This window comes from Ursus arctos, unplaced genomic scaffold, assembly GCF_023065955.2.
Source record: "Ursus arctos isolate Adak ecotype North America unplaced genomic scaffold, UrsArc2.0 scaffold_30, whole genome shotgun sequence".
Lineage (NCBI taxonomy): Eukaryota > Metazoa > Chordata > Mammalia > Carnivora > Ursidae > Ursus > Ursus arctos.
The window spans coordinates 28,697,167-28,718,948 of NW_026622986.1; positions in this window are offsets into that span (position 1 = coordinate 28,697,167).

A 21,782-nucleotide genomic window follows, 5' to 3' on the forward strand; every position below is an offset into this window, starting at 1 on the left:
CATAGGTCTTACCCTTCCTCAGTGCTACAGCTCAGTGACGTGAGTTCAAAACTATGTTTCCCTCATGAGAGACTATGGACTATGAGAAACAAACTGAGGGCCTCAGAGGGGAGGGGGGTGGGGGAATGGGATAGACTGGTGATGGGTAGTAAGGAGGGCACGTATTGCATGGTGCACTGGGTGTTATACGCAACTAATGAATCATCAAACTTTACATCGGAAACCGGGGATGTACTGTATGGTGACTAACATAATATAATAAAAAATCATTTAAAAAATAAAATAAAATAAAATAAAATACTCACGTAAAACAAAAAAAAAAAGTAGCGGTATAGAAGAAACAAGATTAGCAAAATATTTATAATTACTGAAGCCAGGTAGTAGGTTTTATAGGGGTTTATTATATTATTCTCTCTACTGTTGTGAAGTTGGAAGTTTTTCCACACAGAAGAGTTTAAAAAGAGAGAGAGATGGATTAAAAGCTAATTGGAAATTCAAAAAAAAAAAAAAAAAACTATGTTTCCCTGCCAGTTTCCATGAAAATCCAAATGCATCATGAAAATTATTATTTTTGCAACCTAAATAATGTGAGGAGCTAACATATGACCATTTGCCATCTTTTTGGCTTGCAGCTTTTGTTCTGCTTTGTTTTTATTTTTTTTTCTCTGTTCTAGACCTCCTTCATCTCCTATCCCACCCTGACCTCTGCCCTTGTCTGAAAATCAGGGTCCTCTGCAAAAACTACCCTCCTTCACAAGCTCAGCTGCTTTGCAAATTGGAGGAGATGCCCATGGGGCTCTCTGTTCCTTCCTGTTCTTCTTTGGAGATTCAGATTCTTAGATGATGATGGTGAAGTTTATAAATTACGAGTTTTCAAATCTCAAGAATGTCTGCAAGTGGCGTTTCTGAAAGAATATCATTGCAACACGTATTTGTTTATTACTGGCAAAGCAACAAGGTTGCATATATATCATAATCTTCATTTTGGCCCTCAAGTGACTTATACACGAGCTAAGGCCTAACCTTCTAAGTGTCAGATCTTAATGATAAAAATAGATTTTAAGTCTTATAGGAAAAGTTTGTGAGTATTTGATTTAGGGCCCATTGAAAATAAAGTCAGCATTTTGAACTAGTTACAATTACATATATGCCTACTGAATTTATCTGATTTTACCTGTTTGTATAATGTATCAATGTCTTCAAGTATGATCTTTTGAGGTAAATAAATACTATAGAGAGATCTCTATATATGTTGATATGTCTATATAAACATATCTATTTATATACACATATATACACATACCCACATGTATACATATATGTCAACATACTCTACATATGTTGATATATAGATTTATAGATATATTTATATACACACATACCTACATACGTACATATATGTTAATTCAAATTAAACAATGTCTTAAAGATGATTAAAAAAGACATCACATTTAATATCATTGTTGCCAAGAAACGGACTACCAATTTTTTTAGCAAAGACATCTCCATCCAAAGATAATAAATTATGGAAATCTAGACCCACCGTAGGTATTTCTGATTGGAACACAAATAAACAACTTCCTCACTTAAAAATACTACCCTATTAGAACATTTCATTTTTGTATTTTAATCTTTGATTCACTAGACTAGTATGTTTTGAATACAATTATTTGTATCTAGATCTATGATAAAAATATTTTCTTAATCCAGTAAAATATTTTCAAGGAATTTGTGCTACAGATGAATAATGGCTAAAGAAAAGGATAAAGTGCTTTGAGATGGAAATAGGGTTTTTAACAAAACTTCATGAAGTAAATATTTTATAGTTATTTACATTCTGTTTAGTTACGTGCCAAGCAGAGAAAGCGGAAATATTGTGTTCCTTAGAAGTGTGAGAACATGATCAGATTACTTAAATCTGCATACTCCTAGGCTTAACAAAATAATTTTAAAGTCACAGCAAAGTTGAAAAAATAGTGCACAGAGTTTGCTTATGTGTGATTACCTGGCTTGTTCTGTAATGTCACATTAATTTTAATTACCTAATTCGCTAAATTCTTTAATATATAGAGGTAATCCGAATAAAGTAACCAAAAAAAAGCTTTTTTGAGAGAAAAATGTGAAAGCATTGCTTCAAGACACACTGTAGATAAGACACCATGAGAGCTCCAATATATAAAGAAAATGAGTACAGTAAATCAGGGTAAAATGGGATGGGTAGTAAGTTATATAAACCGGACATCGTAAAGCTAATGCATGTTACTTTTATCCTTGGTTCTGTGGATTACTATTTCACTCAACAGAGTTATTTCTTGCTTATAAATCACTTTTTAAAAAATTAGTCAAACATGTACATTTATTCAAGCAAACTATAGTAAGCATATAAATGTGTTTGGAGAGCCTAGTATGACATATGATTATTTTATAAATTTGGGAATTTTCCTTCTCTGAACTTTGGCGTTCAACTAGGAAACTTGGAATGATTTTGCAAACCGTGTTTCTATGCAAAACAGGAGTAGTTCATCTTCATAAATTTGTGATACTGTGTAGGCCAATCACATAATATGTGCTATATTTCCACCCCACAAGAATAGAGATGAATTGGCCCAGCTTCCCCTGAAATTAATTGCAGTTTTGTGAGAAAACCTTGAAAGTTATGATAATCTAAATGCATCAATATTAAACATTTAGGTATATCAACTAGTCAAGTTCTGACTACTTTTGAAAGAGCTCTATAAAATTCTTGCCTGGGATTTACTTATAAGAAAACAATAAAGCTACTACTTAGAATGAAAAGGACAAAAAAATATAAACAGTAAAAAATTAGTTAGAATATTCTTGGGTTAAGTATTTAATTTCTGCCTATGCAATAATTGTTAGATTACTTAGTTTTTCCTTTAACTGGAAGCTGAAGCCGAATACCTAAAGAAGTTAGGAGATACTTCTGTGATGTAAAAAGTTACAATGGAAAACTTTGATCTACTGTAGAAACTTCTCAGTCTAACATGAAGCACTTTGGAAGATTGATGGGTTACAGTGAGATGCTGGTTCTTCTTTTCTTTGTGAAATAGGACAGTCTGGGTCATACTGTGATTCATGGGTAAAATTAATAAAGAATCTTCCTGGGGAGTGACTGAGTATGTATAAAAATTGATATTGTGAGTAATAAAAATTGGTTACTTTTTTCTTATCCAAGTGGCAATAATTTTAAAAATCTGGTATTGCTGAGCATGTGGAGAAATGTTCAGATAGAATAGAATAAGTAATGCTCAATACTCAGAGCCTAATTCACGCAAGAACAAAGGCTTGGAGCCGTGTTGAGAGCTGTACATCCCAGGTAGAATCAGCATGATTGGAAATCAGGATTTTTATAAGAGCATGGTGATAGTACGCAGTAGAACAGAATTGAGACAATTCCTGCCACTATGAAAATTGTAATTTGATAAACAATTTAAAGCTTTTTTAAAGCAGATGAATGAATTAGTTGGTAAAATTGTGTCTTTGGAAGATATTTCTAAAAATGACTTATTAGTGCATTCCTGGAATTGAATTGGACGTAAGCTAGGAGACTTTTGCAATTGGCCAAAAGTGAGGTGTGGAAATCAAGTGCACTTAATGGCAATGAAAACGAGGAGGGGGGAGGAACAGATAAGAGAGATCATGTAAAATAGAATCCTTAACAGCTGGTGGATAATGGGATACATAACTAAAGCTAAATTATAATGAAAAACATACCTGATTCATTTTGATTTGTTCATGCCAAGTAATAGAGCTTAATGGTAAGGAACTCAGAATCATGAGTCTTCCATTTGCATGAGAGAGCATAGTAGAGTCCCTGAAAATTTGTCTTGACTGAATTTTTTTGAACCACTGATGATCAAATTATGAACTAACACAAAATTTCACACCAATATGAAATATCTGTCTGTCCATCCATCCATCCATCCACCCATCCGTTAATCTAGCACAGAGAAATCTACCATGAAAAATTACTTGCCTTTTTTGAGTATAGTTAAATACTTTTGAATTATTTAAAAATGCAGCATGTCAGTCTATGTTGTATATGCACATAAGTGAACACTATATAACTATTCAAGTAGTTATTTTCAGGCTTCATTAATGATCCTGAAAATTTTTGTATTTAAAACACAATGGAACTCTAAGGAGAATCTTGGTACTCTGGTGTCTGTAATGAGATTCCTTTAATCAAATTGTTTAATAGCACTGAGGTAGCTGAGATGAAAAGGTTTTTCCCCTTAGTTTATAATGTAGGCATTTATTAAGGTAAGTTTCTATCTAATTATTAAAGTAAATGCTTGAATATCAACATTTCTCTTGTCCCTCTGTTCTCAAAGCACATAGCATACTATTTTGCAAACTTTTGGTTTCATGTATTTCCCCAGATTGCAGGAAAATATAATCAGTCCTGGCTATTTCTCTGTCATTATTTATGAAACGTATAATCCTTTCACTGAGGAATTAAGTGGGGGAAAGCTACTTTACACCAGTAGTAGATAAAAGGAGCCGAGTAGGAATTGGTATTATTCATTATCAAGTTTTTGTTGTTGTTGTGGTCTGGTCTTTCTCTGAACCTGGCCTTGCTCTTACTTTACTGAAATCGTATACCAACAACAGGGAGATGGCTGATATGGGAGAGGCTAAAAAGTTCAGTCTGCTGGGAGAGGGATTCATTTCAGCCCATCAGTGCGGTTATTCTGTTAAGTGGTGACATAATCCCAAATTCACATTCCCAAGAGATTGGCTCTCAGGATCTCTCCCATTTGCTGACTTTACTGCAAAAGAATGCCAGCTTCTGCTGTAATTGAGGAAAAAGGTTTTCAGGCCAGATTATCATTTCTGAAATGGATCACATAACATATCTAAAAGTGTTAGTATAAACCCAACCTTCTGCCCAGAGATTGTCTTCTTTTCAAATAAATAAATAGATTTTTTTTTTTAAATCCCGTATTGTAAGGGTACCACGTATTGGGCTTGTCTTTTTAATTCCAATAATTCTGGTTTTCTAAAAGAAAACACTTTAGGCAAAAGAGCATCCTGGATCAATATTTAATACAGAGGGAAAAGGAGAAAAAACTAAAAACAATATGGTTATTGGAACAATATGGAAACTATATGGTCATTACTGAATATTCTGCAGTCACTAAAAATATGGGCTAAAACTCCAAATACGTTTCATTATGTCAGAAGGACTACATGGCATGTTAAGTGAATAAATCAAACTGAAGCAGAAGATACAGAATGTTGACCTACTGTGGGACAAATGGTGTATACATTCATGCACATACATGCAGGTATTCACGTATATGTGAACCATTTGTATGTGATACATTATATATAAATATAGTTACTTCTAAAGGAACAAGAGTAGATTTTAATTTTATTTCATAACCTTTGGAAATATTTAATTACTTTAGCCTGACATATAATTTTCAAAATGAAATGAAAATTGTTTTTATAATTTCTTCTGCAAACTAAAATTTCTTAATGTACATATTAAAGCGTACATTTAATATACTATATAGTCTATGTTAACTTTACCCAATTTTGATGCATCTTGAATATATTATGCTAAATACTACGTGCATTCAATTCAGACCTCTAAACCACTAAGTAATGTTAGCAACAAACAGAAGCTAGGGTACTGAAGGCTAGGTAATGATGGGGAATACTTGATAGGAAGCTCCACCAAGGAGACTTAAGACTAGCCAAGTTTCGACTGTATCTTTCAGATATTTGCAGTGAGTGAAAACACAAAACACATTTGGTCAAGTTCTCTATTTCAAGATAAACTTTGCCCATATGTTTTTGATTCATTTACATGTAATTCACTGAACTGACATTCTGAATGAGTTATTCGATGCATAAGGAGATTTTTGTGCCATAATTATATGTGATACATATAATATAATGCATAATAATTTAGAGCAGAACTTGTATTTTTTCATGTTGCAGATTCCAAGCACATGTTCCTTCCTGATGATTCACTGTGCTTGAACTGAGGTGTTGAGTGACTCATTGAGTCAACCTACAGTTGAGATTTATATTACTGCATTGTTTGTCCTTTTTTTTCCTTAAAAAAAAAAAAAGTTTTCCAGGGCACTTGGGTGGCTCAGTCTGTTAAGCATCTGCCTTCGGCTCAGGTCATGGTCCCAGGGTCCTGGGATCGAGTCCCACATCGGGCTCCCTGCTCCACGGGGAGCCTGCTTCTCTCTCCTCTGCCTCTCTCTCTCTCTGTCTCTCATGAATAAATAAATAAATTCTTAAAAAAAAAAGTTTTCCATGCCTCGTTTCCATGATTGTCAAATTAGCACGATAATCTTTTATTAAAATATACCGTGGTATTTAGCAGAACCTATAGAATTTATTAACATGCTTGCAAATAAAAATTAGTTCCTGGAATTTGTAACCTTTTTTTTTTTTTCAATTTGATAGATAGTACAGTTTAAATATGCACTTGGAAATACCAGTGAAACACCAGTTCCCCGTATTATCATCTTCAACTTAAAGCATAGGCTTGCTAGTAATTTCATGACCTATGATCTCTCAGAAAATTTATGGATATTCAGTTGTATTCATAGTGGTTGTAGGGGCTAAAAAATGAAATGAAATTTCACATTTTACTCCTATTTCTCACTAGCCTTTCAAGCCTCACACAGTGCAGCCTACTTGGGGAAGTAAAATTATATTCTCTTTCTCATATACTTAAAACGTGAGATGTAATTCAAATGATTCTTCTGTTTGCTGTATATAATTAGACCATGTTTTCTTTATTTGTAAACACAGATCTGACTTACACTTTTTTCTGTTGTTCCTGTAGTATAATTTTTGTATACAACTGTAAATCCACCTGGAATTTATTTTCCTGTGTAGAATAATATGAAGATATAGTTGTCTCATTTCAGTGTGTAGGGACAAAGTATTTCATTTGCATTTTCAAGTTTGTATATTTAGTATGGTAGAAAAAGTGGCACTTGCTTCCCTAAGTGCATGTTCCTCCTGGATTTGACATACTATTGCTAAAATTCTCACTTTCAGATTTGTAGTTGAATATTAAGAAGCAGTATCCCTGAGAAGAATCCATTAGGAAGTTCCTGAATCATTAAATGAAGGCAAAAGAGAAAAAGACACCTAAAATGCAAAAAGCCTCAAACTAAACAATAACTACATTATGATATATCAAATAAACTTGCTAAATATGCGTTATAGGTCAAAATATTAAATAGTTGGTTTTCAAAGGACTGATTTCTAGTGGCTAATGGCAGAAAAAAGATCTTCAAACAAATTCAATCTTAACATGGTATTGGAAATGCTATTAATATTAATTTCTAAAGATGTCAGTGTTCTGAATTGGAAACTAAATCACTAACTTCACTATTTCATGGTTACATATTAGATTTGAAGCAGAGACTATCTGCTTACCCTTTAACTTGAAAAAAGATACATTTCATAAATTCCAATACCTGAAGATGTGTGCGGTGAGTTAACTGTGTGTATGATTCCTCAGAATGCATGAGGTAGACACGAGTATCTATGGCTTTTGAGAACACAGAAATACAACTCTTCTTTTGGATGAACAGAGCTTTTATTGGAAGGGCATTAGGGTAGCCCTCCAAGTTATCTGTTTCTGTCCTCTTGTTAGCATCATTCGATCAGATCAGGGTGGTTCCAGGAACTTGAAATTCATATCCTTACACCGTACTAGTTTGAGGTATATTGGGAGAGTAGTTCCGATAGACCAAGCTTGAGTCACACTCCCACCCCCAGTCACCATGGCCAGTGAGTTGGGTTAGTCCCAATCACCCAGTAATAAGTATAGCTAATGCGTATTGCAGCCAGGCACTGTGAAAATCACTGCATGTGGATTATTTCAATTATTATGATGGTTTCAGGAGTTGGATGGGTGGGCAAACTAAATAAAATACATCAAATACATACCTACTAACAGTTTTAAAAAGCTGGCACATATATCTCCATTCAACAATCCCTGATTCCCAGAGATTTCATAGTCCCATTTTGAAAAAAGCTAAAAATTTTGCCCAGGCTTTTTATCTCTGCCCCTTCAGGTCTCTCTAGAACAAACTTGGCAGAAAGAGAGTCCAAACAGAAGTAAAATTCTGAGTAATATAGCGTTGTCTAAATCACCTGATGCTTTGCAAAGGAGGAATTTCGCTTTAAATAGGATGGCTGATGGTCTATTTCCTGGCAATTTGGAAAGATTTGCAGTACACTGATAGCCCATTATGTGGTAACTGTGTTTTCTTAAATACTCATTTATTTTAATGCAAGTTTGCTTTATCCTGCCAGTTTGTTGACTGTTCCTTGCTGAATAGGTCTGTAATCTAAACTTTAAAGGAGGATTAAGCTTCATGGTATTTACCTAACTAAGCATTGTCATTGTGTTATCCTCTTACATATTTGTTACCTGGTGGGGGGGGGGGACAACTCTCTTTTCTATGGCCTTCCTGTTACTTTTTCGTGAAAGTCTGTGGCTTTTTAAAATTTTATTGTTATTCTGCCTTATGATCTGAAACTGTCATTTAAATAGAACCAAGGGTTAATTTAGATTACAATGCTTTTAATAATGCTTTTTTTTTTTTTTTGCTATTGTATCCACACATAAATAACACAAGAAATGCACCCCATCTTCTTTCTTTACTCTGAAATACCATGACTAGTTAGTAGACGCACAAAAAATAATTACAACTCTGCTGGCCACATTTGGGCCACACCTTTTCAGATCATGTTGGTTTTCAATATCTCTTTGAAAATAACTGACACTTTAAAAACATTCTTATTGTTGAAGTATAGTTGATATACAGTGTTGTATTAGTTTCAGGGACACAACAAAGTGATTGGACAATTCTGTGCATTACACAGTGCTCACTACTCTAGATGTCCTTTATGTCTGTCGTCATACCATGTTATTGCAACATTATTGAATATTTTCCCTAAGCTGTACTTTCCATCTCTATACTTTATTAATTTTATACCTGGAATTCTGTACCTTTTAATCCCACTCACCTATTTCACCCATCCCCTCACTCATCCTCCCCCCACCTCGGCAAACACCAGTTTTTTCTTCGTATTTCTGAGTCTATTTTGTTTGTTTGTTCATTTGTTTTGTTTTTTAGGTTCCATATATAAGTGATATCATATGGTATTTATCTTTGACTTATTTCACTTAGCATAATACCCTGTAGGCCTATCCAAGTTGTTGCAAATGGCAAAAATCTCATTCTTTTTTATGACTAATATCCCATTGTATATGTATACACCACATCTTCTTTATCCATTCGTCTACGGATAGACACTTGTGCTGCTTCCATAATTTGGCTGTTGTAAATAATGCTGCAATAAGCAGAGGGGGGCAGATATCTTTCCAAATAAATGTTTCTGTTTCCTTTGGGTGAATACCCAGAGGTGGAATTACTGATCATATGGTATTTCTATTTTTAATTTTTTGAGGAACCACCATACCGTTTTCCAGAGTTGCTGTATTAATTTACATTCCCACCAACAATACACCAGGGTTCTCTTTTCTCTACATCCTTGCCAACGTTTGTTATTTCTTGTCTTTTGATTCTAGCTATTCTGAGTGGTGTGAGGTGATATCTCATTGTGGTTTTGATTTGCATTTCCCTGATGATCAGTGATGTTGAACATGTCTTTATGTGTCTGTTGGCCATCTGTATGTCTTCTTTGGAAAATTGTCTATGCAGAAAATAACCTCACTTCTAATGGAAAACCTGTTTATCTCTTCTGCATGACTCTTAATCCCTCAAGGTAAATAGAATGTATATCTGTGCTTTGGGAATATTTTAATATTAACTGTTTACAAGTCAGAGGAGACGAAAGAGACCAAAAATATTTGACAGAAAAAGAGGGAAATCTAATTTTATTTTGAATAATTGCCGCAATAAAATTCATTTACCACTTACAAAATCCTAAATGCAGGTTTTTTACTTTTTTTAAAAGGTTTTTAATTTTTGTTTGTTCTTACCAATCTCTAAAATGAGGCCCAATCTGGGCCTCAGACTCATGACCCTGAGATCAAGAGTTGCAAACTCTTCCATCTGAGCCAGCCAGGAGCCCCAGTTTTTTCACTTTTTTAAAAATCAGCTTTTCTTATAATATTACATCATTTCCATTTCCATCTCTTCCTTTAAAAATTTTTCCTAACAGAAGCTGTATGTCTTCAGTGAAGTATGGGCCTTCAACAGCTTCACAGTAAGGGGTGTGATTGGTGTTAGCTAGTTTATGTGATCTCTTTCCATTCCTGGTATTGGTTTAGGAGGAAGCAGGTAACCTAATTCTGGACAATGATATATTTGAGGAAATCTGTTGAGTAATGATTCCTGGCTCTTAAAAAGAAAAAAGAAAAAAGAGAGAGAGAGAGACTCAGAGAGACTCAGAGAAGAAATAGGTCCCTTATGTCTCTGGATTTCACATGTAAGGGTGTGATTTTTAGAATTGCTGCAGCCACTTTTCCACCAAGAGGCCACATGCATGAGGACAAAAGCCAAGTCTCTGCTAGAGTTAGTAGAGAAAAAAAAAATATGAAAAAGCTCTGGTTGTTTAAGCTGTATGTATGGAATTGACATACCTACAGGCTTCCATTACATAAAATAATACAATGTAGTTTATTTAAATAATGAAAGCCAAAGATTTCTGCTGTAAGGTGCTAATAAGCACATCCGAACTAATATTCTTTATCGTTTATACAACAAGCTACAGATAGACATATTGAGATAGGTCTGTCACTCCAGAACTTTTTTTTTTTTTTAAGATTTTATTTATTTATTTGGCAGAGATAGAGACAGCCAGCGAGAGAGGGAACACAAGCAGGGGGAGTTGGAGAGGGAGAAGCAGGTTCCTAGCGGAGGAGCCTGATGTGGGGCTCGATCCCATAACGCCAGGATCACGCCCTGAGCCAAAGGCAGACGCTTAACCGCTGTGCCACCCAGGTGCCCCCAGAACTTTCTGAAATCTAAGGGGGAGGCAGAGAGAGAGAGGAAAAGAGGGAAAAAGAGAAATGGTATGGATGTAAGACAATGCCTATGTAATTTATAAACCCTGGATATCATCAATGAATTAAGAAGAATGTACTGAGATAAACATATTTTTGAAGGGGAGAAAATCTTAGCTCCAAGACAATATTTAGGAAGATGGGCACCTCGTATGTTCTCTTAGGAAAAGAAATGCTACAGCTCTTGACATTCCACCCACATTTTGAACCAAATGAGGTCGTAGAAGCTCTCTTGAGAAGAGGCAGTACTTACTGGGTTGTGAGGACAGGTGACTGGAGGAACACATGAGTCAGAGAGAGCTATGTACTTGAGTTTGAAAAAGTGTGAGGACCAGATTATTGACTGGGATTGAGCTAGAGAACTAGGTAGGGATCAGACTATGGAGAACCTTATAGGATATGTGAATACATTTATTATAATGAGGTAAAGTATAGGGAAGAGTAGTAAATAAAATAAATCAATGTTTTACTTAAAAATGTGAATCCTGGGGTACATTGGTGGCTCAGTCAGATGTCTGACTCTTGATTTTGGCTCAGGTCATGGTCTCAGGGTCATGAGATCAAGCCCCACATGGGGCATGGAGCCTGCTTGAAATTCTCTCTCACCCCCTCTCCTTCTCCCCCTCCCTCCACACCATTTGCATGCATGCACGCTAGTGCTCTCTCTCTCTCTCTCTAAAATAATAATAATAATAACAATAACAATAATAATAAATAATATATTTATTATAATATATAAATATATAATATAAATATATATATTTAATAATATAAATATATATATATAAATAACAATAATAAAATTTAAAAATTTAACTCTCAAATAATATGAGATATGGTGGAGTACTATGTACAAGAATATTCATTACAGGATTTTTTCATCAATATGAATAGGAAATAATCAGAGTATCCAACAAAAGTGGAAAAGTTAATGAATCATGGGACATTCTTACAACTGAATATTAGGGAGCAATAACAATTACTTATTTACAAATTACTTTTGTGTAATAATAATAATTTATAAATAAAAATACAAAAACTATATTGTATTTATCTTTCTCTGACTGACTTATTTCCCTTAGTATTATACCCTCTAGATCCATCCATGTTGTTGCAAATGGCAAGATTTCCTTTTTTTAATGGCTGATTAATATTCCATTGTGTGTGTTTGTGTGTGTGTATGTGTATACCACTTCTTTATCCAGTCATCCATGGATGACACTTGGGTTGCTTCTGTATCTCAGCTATTGTAAATAATGCTACAATAAACTTAGGGGTGCACATATCTTTTTGAATTAGTGTTTTCATTTTGTTTGGGTAAATACCCAGTAGTGTAATTATTGGAACATATGGTAATTCTATTTTTAATTGTTTGAGGTACCTCCATACTGTTTTCCAGAGTGTCTGTACCAATTTACATTCCCACCAACAGTGCACAAGGGTTCCTTTTTTTCTACATCCTTGCCAACAGTTGTTGTTTCCTCCTTTTTTTATTTTAGCCATTCTGACAGGTGGGAGTTGATACCTCATTATGGTTTTGATTTGCATTTCCTTGATGATGGGTGCTGTTGAACATCCTTTCATTTGTCTGTTGTCCATCTGTCTTCTGCCATTTTTTTTTTTTAAAGTAAGCTCCATGCCCAGCATGGAGCCCAACATGGAGCTTGAACTCACAACCCTGAGATAAGACCTGAGCTGGGATCAAGAGTCATATGGTTAACTGACTGAGCTACCTAGGTGCCCCTTTTGCCTATTTTTTTAAATTGGGTTGTGTTTTGTGTGTGTGTGTGTGTGTGTGTGTTGTATAAGTTCTTTATATATTTTGGATATTAACCCCTTATTAGCTATATTATTTGCAAATATCTCCCATTCAGTAAGCTTTCTTTTTGTGGAATTTAAGAGATAAAACAAATGGATAAAGAAAAAAGAGACAAACAAAAAAACAGACATTAAACATAGAGAACAAACCAACAAAACCAGAGGGGAGGGGGGCTGGGGGCGGGTGAAATCAGTGAAGAGGATTAAGAGTACACTTAGTGTGATGAGCACTGAGTAATGGACAAAATTGTTGAATCACTGTATGTTACACCTAAAACTACTATAACACTGTATGTTAATTATACTGGAATTAAAAAAATAAGTTTACAAATACAAATAAATAAATAAAGGTGTCTCAAAAAATATAGAAACTAAAAGTAGCTCAAAAGTGTATTTTAAGAAAAATGGTTTTATAAATAGTAGTATAACCAAGGAGAAAATATTGTATCCTCAGGAAATGAGCAATAATATGGCACCAACCCTTAATATAGATCACATTATAGAAATGCCTTCAAGGAAATGGAAAGCAATATGTATATTTTTATGTAAATAATTAACTCAGAGTTAAACTAGATAAAGACTTTACGTATCTGCCTGGGGTTCTTTGTTACTTAATAGGTCAACACATTGCTAGTTCTGATGGGGAAGGGGATGGCTAAGGTAAAAAGTTGGGATAATCCTGCAGATTCTCTCCAAGGTATGAGAATGGGCTATTGACAGAGGAGGAGGGAGAGAGAGGTGGAGGAGGAGGGCAGGGGTAGGGAAGGGGAGGGGGAGAAGAGGGAGGGGAGGAGGGAGAGAAGAGAATGTATAATGCATAAGGGAGGTAATAATATCTCTAGCAGCAGGGCATCCCTACTCCTGGTAAAAACCGAGAAATTGATAAAGGAAGAGAATAAAGCACAGATCTCAGGCCGTGCATCCTGCTTCTTTTCTTCCACGAAAACCATAATACACACTCTCATTAACTCCCTGTCTCTATGAATAATAAGAATGATAGCATAAAGAATATCTAGCTTGAAATCCTCATTTTAGATTTTAGATCTGAGAAAAATGTGGTAAATTTTTCTAAGTCACAAAATTATTTAGTGACAAGAGTCTATGATCCTAGGGCTCTTGATGCCCAACACATTTTTCATTCCACGAAACCATCACTTGATGCTTAAGGAAAGATTCCACATCACCCCATGGTAACTGTCACAAAAGAAGTGCCTGATTTTTTTTTTATGTTGTATTTATATAAATAAGTTAATAATGGAAAGCCCACTGAATTGGGTCTAAGAATTTCCTGGATTCAAGTTCTATTTTCATTGGTTATCAGTGTGGCCTTGTGTTTGCTGCTTAACCTTGCTGTGTCTCAGTTTCTTATCTGCAAAATAAAGAGAATGTATTAAATGTTCTTTGATGTATTTGAAGATATTTAACAGATACCCTGAAGAAGTACGTAACCAATGAAAACAACATAGTTCTGACAAATACTTATATCTTTATCTTTACTTATATCTTGCTTATTCAAATGCTTCATCTTCCCTGAAGCCCCAAATAAATAACTTGAGATATTGAAACCAAACAGTAGCTGAACAATTATTGCATATCCATGAGCATTTACAACAAGTGATAAAATAACTATAAATGAATTTGAAATGTAGAAGACTCTTCAGTTGTTTTCTTTGGGAAATATACACAGAGGAAATGGGGAAGTAGGGCAATTTGCCTAAGGGAGGGGCCTTTGGTGACAAGAATTCTTTAGAGAAGGGTCAGTGCATGTAATTATTTCTGAGAGACTTTTATGAAATGATTTTTTTGGTAACTGGGGTGTGAATAAAAAAAGGAATAAGGAAGATACTGGGATAGTGATTTATTACAAGGGGCTTTTCTATTATAATCCCTAGGGAGACACTACCTTATGCTAAAAAATGTTAATTTCATTCTCAAAGAACTGTGAAACTGGATTTAAGCACGCTCCTCAAAAATTGGGGAAAATGGTAACCCAAGTGTTTCATGAAACTTCCCAAATTAAGCTTCGTTTGTCAGTAGAAACAATGGTGATGATAATAATAGAACATATTTGATAAAGTTATTGTGAGGATTAAATGAATTAATACAGATAAATCCCTTAGTCAGAAAAATGTCCAGCACATAGTACCAAATAAGTATTAGCTGTGACTATTATTGTTGTCTTTGTCACTGCTGTTGTTTGGATTATTATTTAGTCTGAAATATATTTGGATCTGACTTTCTGGTAAAATTAGTTATGATGTGTGGTAAACAAACATCTTCTGTAACTTCTCAATTATGTGGTTTCTACTTACTTTTTAAGAGAACCATCCACTTTGTCCACCAGAAAATATTTAAAGTGAAACACGCAGGAAGCTTCTTGTTTGCTGTAGCAAAAGGGTTATACTACATTTTTCTGCTAATCAAGATATAATAAAAGTCAAACTACTAATTTTTGGGTTTCAGCCTTTTAATGCCTGACTTTCTATCTAAGAGATAACTTACTCTTTATAGCGTATTTGTCAGAGAGGAGAGTATTGAAGTCATCTCAAATCCAGGCTTGATACCTAAACCTCTTTCGACATAACTGAATTTTAACTTCTAAGAATCAAATTTCTATTTGCAAGTACCTAAGAAATGTGAATCACCTCTCAGTTCACTGAATGACACAAAACTTGAGATCTTTGAGATACAATATTCAAGCAATAACAAGTCACTTTCACATTTTAGAAAGCAGCCACCCTCCTAAACCAAGTAGAGGGAGAAACCCTATAATTTCCCTTCGGTTTTCAATATGAAATCCATCCCACATAATGTCTTCTAGGTCCTAAGTAAAATTCTAACTAATTTCCTACATGAAATAAAAATTTCTGGGGCACCTGGGTCGCTTAGTTGGTTAAGCGTCTGCCTTCAGCTCAAGTCATAATCCCAGGACCCTGGGATCCAGCCCTGTATCAGGCTCCCTGATCAGCAGGGGAGTCTGCCTCTCCCTCTTCCTCTCCCTCTGCCCTTGCTCATGTGCGCTCTCTCTCTCTCTCTCTCTCACTCTCAAATAAATAAATAAAATCTTAAAAAAAATAAAAATTTCAGGAAATAATTTGTAGTTTTTAAAATAGTTTTGTTATTGTTGCTGTTAGACTTTTATTAACTGAAACTGTAGGAATATCAGTCTTCTCTACCTAGTAAAACAAGAAACATTTCAAAATTTATAAATTCAGAAATTCTTTGATCTAAAGCTTTCAAAACTTTACTTTGAGTAAACTTTAAAAAGTGGCACTTTAAAATTCTTAAATATTTATTAGGGAAGGGGGAAGCAAACTAACAATTATAGAGTATATAAATGTGTTAGACGCTGATATAAGTGCTTAGTTGTATAATATATTTGATAGATTTTCTGGTTTAAACTTTATTTATGGGCTATAATACATACAAATCATCATAAAAATAAATGGTGTTTCAAAATCTCTTTATATAGCTCTGGAAAATTGATGGTTTTACTTTTAAAAATAACTAATGAAGAAGGGACACCCTTTCTGATTTTCTTTGTTTTGTTTATCTTTCTCTTTCGGTACTACACTCTAAGCCACCACTCTACCATGTACTTACCCTAATTCTGTTTTTGCATTAGAGTTTGCTTGTGTCCTGTGTCATTTATATAATCAATGGCCTGGTATCACTGACAAAGAAAAACTTAATTACATGAAAGCTGCCCCAGAACTACTTGCCGCAAGTCCTTGAGTAGGTAATTCCATGAGGACCCTATGTCTACAACTCCATGAAATGAACACCAAAGATACCTTGTGTAGAAGTAGTCACAGGGTGTTAGGGATAAAAGGGGCTTATGGCATCGTATCTTAATTCTCTTTAATAGAGGAGAGTGTACACCAGAATGCTTCAATAATTTTTTTTTTTCTAATGAGAATCAGCAACAGAGTTGAGACTGAATGCCAAGTCTGCGAATCTTGGCCTGTATATACAATGTTCTCTCAATATTCTTGCATGTATACATATTGTATACATAATATATTCACCAGCAGTGGTTGTGAAGCTTATAATTAACAGTGGGCAAAGGCACACTACATGTAATTTGGGTGTGGGAGCAAATTAACCTCCAGTATTCTGTCTATCCAAGGGCTACAGATTGTATCTCTGTCAAATGACCAAGTGAACTTAGTCGGTAAAGTGTTTTCTCCAGGGGCGCCTGGGTGGCACAGCGGTTAAGCGTCTGCCTTCGGCTCAGGGCATGATCCCGGCGTTCTGGGATCGAGCCCCACATCAGGCTCCTCCGCTAGGAGCCTGCTTCTTCCTCTCCCACTCCCCCTGCTTGTGTTCCCTCTCTCGCTGGCTGTCTCTATCTCTGTAGAATAAATAAATAAAATCTTTAAAAAAAAAAAAAAGTGTTTTCTCCAAGCCAGTCTCACCCTATTCCTTAGGAGTAGTAGGGCTGCTGTCACTAGTAAACACATAGCATCCTTTGTAATGCAGCTTCAACAAGCCCAGTTCAGACTGAAATAGGAGAAAAAAAAACAAATCTACCTAAAGGGAGGAGTCTACCTATCAGAGAGATAGATAGTAGCTACAGTTTTCCCTTTATGTATTTATATTTATGATATACTTCAGGTTGGTATATTTAAAGGCCAACCAATGCCTTTAAATAATTTTACAGAGCTTGAAAACTGGCAGAGAATCTAGTAATTATCCAACCCTACATTTGAAGGAAATGTAGCCTCCTGAGAAAACCTGGCTTTCTCAAGGTCACAGTGAAGTAGTAACACAGCTGAAGCAAGTTCATCTTAAATGGAATTCTGTAATATTTCCACTGCTTCTAAATTCAACGGAATGTTTAAATGAGTAATCTAGAAGTATAGTATGTTATTTTTTATAGGTATAAAAAATGAACCTCAACCACTCAGATATCACTGAAAATGACCACTTACTTGACATTCGAAATATATTTAAGGTTCCATCTCTAGGTGTCAGTTCGTTTTAAAGAATAAGCAGGATATTAGAATGTAAGCTACAAAATTTCCTTTTTTAAAAATATACCAAAGAAGGATAACACAATTTAAAGTCCATTGCATAAAATGTTCTCTGTGAACCACTAGAACTTCATTTTTTTTTGTTTAATGAATGACCATTTTTAAAATTCTACATTTAAAAATTCTAATTTTTTAGGACAATAAAATACTATCATTATTTGGCTTAAGAAAATAATTTGAAAGCCATTAGAGAATTTATTCTGAAACTAAGAGGTAGCCAAAATCATACCCTTGTCCTGTTTAAGTCTTTAAGTATCTTTGGGAAGATCACTCTGATAGATGTAGGAAGAGTTGGTTGGATGGTGGTGGAAATTTATTAGAAGCAAGGATCCTACTGGGCCAGGCCATAAATCTGTAAATAAACTTACAAATATCTCTGACTTGTGAAGCTTATATTTAAGCAGGGGAAGACACACTATAACAATAAACATAATAGATACATAAACATGTACTATGTTAGAAAAAAAATAAGTATAATGGACAAATATCGTACACAATAAAGAGAATTTAAGTTCTTGAAATAAAGGGCAGGTTCCAGGTTTATGAGATGCTTAAAATTAGTTTCATTAAAAAGAACACATTTGAACAAACACTAGGAAGATATGGAGGAGAATAAAATTCAGCTGTGGGGAAAAAGCTTCTATAATGGTCATAAGTCTGTCTCATACCTAACATGTTTGAGAAACAACAAGGGGGTTTGCATGACTGAAGAGGAATGAAAAAGGGGAGAGAGGAATGGAGATGAGGTCAGAAAGTTCACGGGATTTTGATGATGTAAGAGCATGTAGGCCATTGTTAAGCCTTTGGCTTTTACTCTGAGTGAGATGCACTGGCTGTGGAGTGTTTTGAGCAGAAAAGTGAGATGATCATTCCTGTTAAAAGAATCATTCTAGGAGTTCTGTCAACATTACATTTTAGGAGTGGGAGGAGCCTGGGAGCAGGAGGTGGGTTAGGACACTATTGCAGTAATTCAGGCAAAACAGGATGGTAGTAGAAATGGTGGTAAGAATGGCTACATTGTGGATGTTTTCTGAGTATAAAGCCGACATGATAGTCTGGTAGATTAGATGAGAAGGTGGCAAAAAGAGAGGTGTGAGAGTTGTTTCCCACACTTTTGCTGTGGACATCTGGAAAGATGGAGTTTTCAGCAATTGATGTAGGGAAGGCTATGGATGAAACAGGTTTGGCTGGTTTCAGAAGGATAGAAGACAAGTTAAGTTTTGGATGCGTTGAGTTCAGTGTGCATATTAGATATCCAAGTGGAAATTCTGAGTCAGGTTTGGAAGAGAGAGCTGGTCTGGAGATAGAAATTTGAGAATATTGATGCTCTTTAAAGCCACAGAACTGGACAAGATTGCCACAAAAAGCAAGTGAAGACTAGGAAGAGGAGAGAACCAAGGAGTGAAGCCTGGAACACTGGATCCGAGAGAAAAGAAGTAACCAGCCAAGGGATTTGAGAAGTAATCAGTAAGGTGGGAGAAAAACTAGGAGAACAGGTGGTCCTGGAAGTCAAGGGAAGAAAATGTATCAAGGACATGTGAGTGAGCAGTTGTTTCAAATGATGCTAAGGTTGAGTGAAGTAAGAATTGAGCTTTATTTTTTAACAAAGAAGAAATCATCAATAGGGTGATAACACATACATATCTCAGTTGGTCTAGGACACTTCCAAGTGATTCCCATTGCCATTAACACACTTATTTGGGTGCCTTCATTTGGGAGAAGAGAGATTGGAAATGCTAAGTCAAGTGATGGAAGGCTGCATTATGTGACTGAAGATTATTATGAGACAAGTTGGAAATTTGATTGGTCTGGTGTCAGATTTGAGAAAAAAGTTATGTGTCCTAGGTATGGCGCACATTTGGTGTTGGCTCAGCTAGCTACCGAGATGAAAAACACATGAGAAGGAAGAGATTGAGGGATATTCAGAGATGATGGCTTCAGTTTTGAGGAATTGGTAGACCTACTAGTGAACTCTTATATAAACTGAATCTCAACGGAGATGGATTTGTGATGAGAATTAGAAGTCAGAAGAAAGAAATGACAGTTAAAGCAGAGGGATGCTATGTTGAGTACAAAGAAATGGTCAAGAATAAATAGCATCTTATGGCACAAGTGTGAAGTAAGGAGACTAAGAATGGTTAGGTCAATGGGAAGAAAACTAGGGCAGTGGTGTCCCTTAAGGTACTGGAGGAGATTTTAAAAAAGCATATTCCTGAAACCATTCAAGAATTCAGTTCTCCCTCATGGGTAAGGATATATGGTTCCTTAAACTTAGGTCCAATCCAGCAAATCTCTGAAACTTTTCTTATTCTCCAATCTGAACTTGTTTTTGTTCTGTTTTATTTTGTTTCTGTTTTGTTTTATTAATCTTAGTGTGTAGTTTCTTACATGTCACCTAATATCTGGTATCTATTTCTCTAATAAGCCATTTTAAATTGAATTTTCAGCTGGACTATATTCATTGTCAACCTAGGATCCCCAAATGCCTTGTCCTTAACTTCCTCAGTTCCGCAGCCACAGTCTCTCAGGGAAGTCCCTTGGACCCCAGGCAAAATTTCCAGGTCTTTGACTTGGATGGGTTACCTAGACCCATTGGTTTTGGAAAATGTGAAATCAAACTAGTTAAGAGCCAAAAGTCACCATTAAATTTGGTAACCAAAAGATCATTAATGCTTTTTATAAGAGTATTTTCCAAAGGCTGCTTTGATGAGAATCCAGGTTATAGTGTGCTGAAACAATCCCTAAAGGGAGGTAGGAATTAGACATAGTAGAGTAGACAACTCTTAAAATTAGAAGAGCAAGATCACAGAGATAGTGAATTTTTTGAAGGGTTTAAAAGGAGGAAGAACATTTGGGTTTTTTTTTTTTTTCTTTTCTTTTCTTCTGGGGGAAGACTTTCTAACATTGGCAAGCTGAGGAAGAGGAGCCCATATAAAAGGAATAGTTAAAAATTTGGGAGAAAAAAGGTGTTATTCATGAAGTAAGGATGTGGGAAGGGGGTACTAGTTCAAGTTAAGAGAACTGACAATACTAAATAAGTATGAACCAAGTCATATCCCTCATCTTTTGAAAATGACATCACACAAAGTAAATCAAATGTAACATGTAGAATTAATTGCTATTTATAGGAAAAGACATTGAGAATTTCTTTTTAATTTATGCTTTTATGAGTAGTCGATGTAAGAAAGTGTCCATTTGAACAATTTTTCTGCACCTTTGTGAAACTATAGTTGAAGTGATTTCCACTTTGCTATTTAATTCCCTTATATAAAGTTGGTCTCTTCCATTTACTTCATACACTTCCATTTATTCAGCAGCAATGAGTGTTTAACTCAATACATTTCTCTCCAGACAGCTCAGAAATAAGTAAATGTCTCACTTTCCAGTGATATTTCCCTGGAAAATTTATCACCCTCTGTCTGCCATGAACATTTCATCACTTTTCCCCTTTTGTTAAACTATTCAAATCATCTTTCCCAACATTTTCTCCACTCCAACCCAAAATACTTATACTATGGCCTGAATATTTGTGTTCCCTCCAAATTTAAATGTTAAATTCTAGGACCAAATGTGATAGTATTTGGAGGTAGAGTCTCGGGGGAAGTGATTAGGTCATGAGGGGAGAGCTCTCGTGAATGGGACTAGTGCTGTTATGAAAAGAGACCCCAGAGAGCTTCCTCACACATTTGCACCATGTGAAGATATAGTAAAACATTGGCTGTCTATGAACCAGGAAGAGTGCTCTCGCCAGACACGCAGTCTTCCAGCACAGCAATCTTGGACTTCCTAGCCTCCAGAACAGAGAAATAAATATTTGTTGTTTAAGTTGTCCGGTCTATGGTATTTTTATTAATAGCAGCTTGAACAAACGAAGACAACTG